This window comes from Oryzias melastigma, unplaced genomic scaffold (assembly GCF_002922805.2).
Source record: "Oryzias melastigma strain HK-1 unplaced genomic scaffold, ASM292280v2 sc01495, whole genome shotgun sequence".
Lineage (NCBI taxonomy): Eukaryota > Metazoa > Chordata > Actinopteri > Beloniformes > Adrianichthyidae > Oryzias > Oryzias melastigma.
The window spans coordinates 19,062-24,699 of NW_023418077.1; the positions used below are offsets into that span (position 1 = coordinate 19,062).

Consider the following 5,638-nt stretch of genomic DNA (forward strand, 5'->3'; position numbering starts at 1 on the left):
AGGGTGCCATCCCAAAGGGATTAATAAAGCAAGTCTAAGTCTAAGTCGAAGTTTTACACTTCAAGCAATTTCAGGTCGACACATATTCTGGGCCTGCCCTTCGGTCTCTGCACTGTCACCATGCCACTGATCCATTCCGTACTGTGTTCACCTGCTGTTATGATCCATCTGTCTACAAGACTCCTCAGGTCTTCTTTCAGTGATTTCATCATTGACACTGGGACCCTGCATTTAGGTAGTTTGACAGGCTGCACTGTCGGGTCTATTTCCAGCTCATAATCACCTTGTAAGTATCCAGATGATGGACAAATAGTAGATAATGCCAGTGACAGTGAGTCAGAAGAAGAGCAAACTGATATGATCAAAAAATTAGTGAGTCATCTAAAAAACAACAACAACAAGAAGTACTGGAAACACCGTCATCATTAAGCAGTTTCTCCTAATAATGGCCCTGAGATTTCTATTTCAAACAAAAGAAGAAATTATAGTCTGTGCTGAGGAATTTTTTATTTTATTTTTAATCCTCTGTGGGCGTATTTATTACAAATAAATAAAAGGCTAAATCTGCATCTGGTTTGCAGCAGAAGCGGCTTTGCTCCCTGGTGGCCAATACGAAAACTGCACCGCGGGACGTCAGAAAAACATCAATATTTACCTGAAATGATCAATTTTGTTGAGTCACTGAAGAGGTGGAGCCACATATTCATTTCATTCATAGGTTTGTGGAAGTGTTCAAAGATGATATCAGGTATTCTGACCTGCTGATGAAATTCAGTTTAAAAAAAAAAGAATCCTACCCCTTTGATCTGGAGGTGTGTGGAGACAGAGGACCCGGGACAACAGTTTAAGAAGAGGTTGGAAGACAGTTTATCATGTCTAGCAGGGGAAGCCGTCTTCAGACTTTGTTGAAGCCAGGAGCCTCTGTTACAGAGATAAAACAAAAAACAGTTTTTTTAGCTAAAAAGTTAGGCTACATAAAACCATAAACATACACAAATAAAAATCATTTAATTAAAAAGTAGCTGTGACAACTAAAGCTATATCTCCTGGGTATATATGATGTAAAACAGAATAAAAGTATTGACAGAGGGGTCCTTAGCTTGGAAAGGGGTATATCGTGACCACACCCCTCTGCTGCTTTTCTGTTGCTCCCCTCTCTGACCGCTGTCTGGCTTCTGGCTCAGCTGCCCTTCTTGGACCGCCCTCCCCTGAGCTTCTCCACTGGGGGGACGGTTCAGCAGACAGCTCTCAGGGCCAGGCTCTGGCTCTGGCTTCCCTTGGCGCGCTCTCCCGGCGGTCGAACCGGCACTGGCTGTCCTGGCGCCGGGTGTCCCACTGCACTTTCCCGGCTGATGACCCGACAATGTCCCGCCACGCCCATTTCAAGGCCCGGGTGGTGGCTTTGGGCCCCGTCTTTCCCCTCTCTCTGCTTTCCGCTGCAGTCTGATTGTTCCTTTAAAATGAGTTTCTAATCAGGCACACCTTTGCTGCTCACCTGCCCTCAATACTCTCCAATGAGGCAGTGTGTTCAGGGGCCCTCTGAATTAAAACTTCCTAAATAATAAAAACATGTTCACCCTGTTACGCAGTCATGTATTTGGTTCTGCATCGTTCCTATTTTGAGTGTTATGGAACTCCTCCTGGTGTCAGTCTTTCAGCATTTCCTCGATGATGCCACTGCGACTCCACACGTCAAACACAAGTTGTGTCCGAATTCCCAACCTAACCCCTAAATGCTAAAAACCTATATAGTGCAGGACTATATAGTCCCCTGGATTTTAAAGGTGATTCGGACACAATCATTCCTACTTTTTGTCATCTCCTCTTCTTCGGAAGTTGTTCATATGGGGGTTGGCAAACACCACAATGGTGCGTTACTGCCACCACTGGTCTGGAGGCCAAATAACAATTTTTTGTTTTCTTCATGCACCAATTGTGACGTCACCGTTTTGCTGAAGTAAAAACTTCAATAAATTTGAACATATTACAAAAACTATGAAAATACTGTGTTCCGATTATTAAATATTACATAATATGAAATGGTACATCCTCCATACATATTACATCCTCTTCTTTTCCCTTTCGGCTTTTCCCTTCAGGGGTCGCCACAGCGAATCAGTTCCCTCCATCTAAGCCTGTCTTCAGCATCCTCCACTCTAACACCAGCCACCTTCATGTCTTCATTCACTGCATCCACAAACCTCCTCTACATACATATTACATACATTTTTTAAAAAAGATTTTTACGTTTTTTGTTCAGAAATTAATTGAGAAATTACCAGTCCATCACAATGTTTTTATTTTCGTGCCATTGAACCATTTATGGGCTCGTGTGAGACAGCAGTTTTTCCTGTAATGTCTTCAAATATTATCTTTCCGGGTTCCTGCCATTGACTGTAAAAATACTGGACTTCTCCAGCCATGAGGTCCCTCATTAGAAATGCATTACCTCCACTCCTCGTGAAAGTAGGCCGTCGCTTTCACCGTCATTTCCTGATACAGCTATTGCCATATTGCAAACATCTGCAACCCATCTTCAGCGATTGGTCTGAGTCGCTGTGAGTCATAGTTGAGTCATGGAATCTACAGGAAGTACTGTCGCCAATCTGGAGTGAGTTTATTGTGAGTCCCCGCCTCTTTCCATGCCTCTACCACAAGAACGCGGGATGTAAACAGCTTCTACTTTAACAACGCTGGAGAATTGTACAAGTAATGATTCAAGCCTTTAAGGGAGAACCATCCCAACATTTGACTCTGCAAGCGGTCATTTTGTTTTTACTTACATTTATTCTTTTTTGTCGAGCTAAAATGAGTATTTGGGTGACGACGCTGCAGTGCGCTGCACCCCCCCAACCCCAGCCCACCCCAGCGTCCTGCAGCTCATCACTTCACATGGACTGTCATGTTACAGTCTAGAATGGGACTTTAGCCTTCTTGCAACCCACTGGTACTTCCTATATGGAACACGGAAGTAGGGAGGTGTATGTTCAGTCCAGTTTTTTTCTTATACAGTCAATGGTTCCTGCTGGCAATAACTAAGCTGTTTTTGCTGAACTTGTACCAAAAACAAGTTGAAAGGAGGCACAGGGTAGCAAGGAGGAGAAGCAGACGTCTCAGGGGCCCGTTTCAAGAAGCAGGTTCAACAAATTTAGAGTTCGAACCTGAACTTAGAGTCACTGGACTCAAAATTCCCAAACTCAGGGTTTTCGGTTCCAGAACAGCTGAAAATGTTTGAATCAATCAACTTGAAGTTGTCAGAACCAGAATCAGGTGTGAGCGTCGCGACCATAAAAAGCCCTGATCAATGGAGCAAAGACAGCACGATTCACCATGGCAACGGGGACAAACAGCTGAGTTACGTACTTCCGGTGGCAGAAATTGATAAGTTCCTTCAAGCAAATGCGACTATAGGAGAACATTTTCATCAAGAAAAGCAACACAGCTGCAGCGGTAGAACAGAGAGAAAATATCTGCAGTTATTTGAATCATTTCTAATAATGAATAAATAATGTCAGGAAGGTTATTTTGTCTCTTGTTGAGTAAGGAGTGGTTTTTGATCTGTTACCAATCTAATAAGTAATCTCCGTGATCGTAACCCCCCACCTACACACACAGATATCCCTGCACGCTAAAAAGAAACTGTAGCTGTCTGGCATATGTTAAAAAAATATTTATTTAATTTTAATTCTCAAGACTTAAAAAATATTCGCCGAATTTTTTTAAACGTGAAAATAACTTTCCGTAGCCGGGAGTCGAACTCGCTATCTATGCAGTGGGAGGCATCGTTGCTATCAATTGAGCTAAAGTCTGACGCAAGTACAGGACGGTGGATCAGTCCACATAGTTCTCCGGTGTCTGACATTCCTTAATTCCTATTGTTAAGGGTTTAAAATAAGGAAAAGAAAACAGTATTTTTTAATAGCGAGTCCCTGGAAAAACTCACTATTTATAATATCGCTGAAATAAAAATGAATCAGGAAACTGCAGTCAGTCGACTCGTGTCCTCCAAATCCTCTACCGACGTAAATAACATTTCCTCTGGATTAATCAGCCTCCTCTCTACATGATCCTCTATGAATGAACATGTAATTTTGGTTTCTGCGTGGTGGAAACGTGACGTCTCTAATGTGAATGTTCTCTAAATGTTCATGAGGAACTCATATTTGATCATCTTTCACTTTAAAAAGGGGCGGAGACCGCAGAGAACTCTAAGTTTCCTGAAGAAAACCTGCTACCGACCAGGTTTCGTTCACAGACTCAGTTACCATAGTGATTGATTCTGAGTTCATCCTAACCCGCTTCTTGGAACGGGCTTGGTTTCACCCACTTTCCCGGGTTTGAGTTATCCCTCTTTCTGGAACCGAAAACTCAGAGTTTTGCCGAATTTGGAGTTCACGAACTCAGAGTTCCAACAAAACCTGCTTCTTGAAACGGGCCCCAGAAGATTTACTCTGGCCCCCTTAGCCAAACATGAACAACTTGTGAGTTTAATTTCAACATTTATCATAAGAAAATATGCTCAGGGTTACGCCACCTGCTGGGCAAGAGTTTAATCATTTTTTCCAACACTGGATTATGAGTTATTTATTTTAAATACCTGTAACTATTGAGTTCAGAGAAAGTGCCGTGTTTTACTTCATAGTCAAAACATATAAGGATTAATCATTAAGGAGAGTCACTTCAACACAGTGTCTTGAAGTGACACAATACTGACGAAATATTGTCCTATTTCAAAATCTAAAAAAACACCAAAATAAATTACCATGAGATTTTCCGGCATTCTTAAATACTTTATAAAATAAAATGCAAGACATCATAATGAACCAAAACATTCCACAGATAACTTTATTTTATAAATTAAATGATTAATGTTACATTTAACAGGGTCTTCCACAGCTATACTGCTATGCCAACACAAAGGTGCCTCTCCTGGCCCTCTACGCTGACGGTCAGTCTGACACAAGACCAGATTTTCTGTTGACCCGCAGGACCATAAGACGTCTGGTGGAGCAGCTTCAGGTTCCTCATGCTCTGGGATGGGCACATTGAGGTTCTGGTGTTCCTTTTCTGGCTGGAGTGTGGCACTTCTTACTGCGTGGTGGCCAGAGCCTTTGACATACTACGGTCCACTGCGAGTGACATTGTCCACAGAACGGCAGACCACATCCTCCAGCTGATGCGCAGGGTCATCCGGCTCCCCAGCGTGGATGAACTACCGTTAGTCGCCACTGGTTTTGAGCAGCTCGCAGGGTCTGCTGCCGTGCAAAAGGTTGTGGGGAGCATTGACGGCTGCAACATAAGAATAAAGGCCGACCCAAAAAATGCAGCTTGTTATTTTAACAGGAAGATTTTTTTATTCAATTCAAATGCAGGCTGTATGCGATCCTAATGCCAAATTTTGGGAAATTGTTGTTGGTTATCCAGGATCAGTCCATGATTCACGGGTTCTGCACCACAGTCCAATTTTTGTTAATCAAACATACCCACCTGGAGGATACATCCTTTTGGGTGACGGTGGGTATCCATGCATCGCACGTCCCATCACGCTGCTGACACCGTACAAAGAACCCGGGAGGAATGCTGTTGGGGCCGGTACAACCGGCACCACGCCAGGGCACGCTCTGTGGTGGAGAGAGCA

The 5,638-nt window shown here is 43.2% G+C and overlaps 1 long non-coding RNA gene across 1 annotated transcript; it reads right to left on the reverse strand.

Annotated features, from left to right (window-relative positions):
• Positions 1 to 4,819: 4,819 nt before the first annotated feature.
• On the reverse strand, positions 4,820 to 5,620 carry LOC112140091. Its single transcript, XR_002918116.1, has 2 exons — positions 5,488 to 5,620; positions 4,820 to 5,289 (listed from the first exon to the last, which is right to left on the reverse strand). It is a non-coding gene; the product is annotated as an uncharacterized LOC112140091 (long non-coding RNA).
• Positions 5,621 to 5,638: the final 18 nt, after the last annotated feature.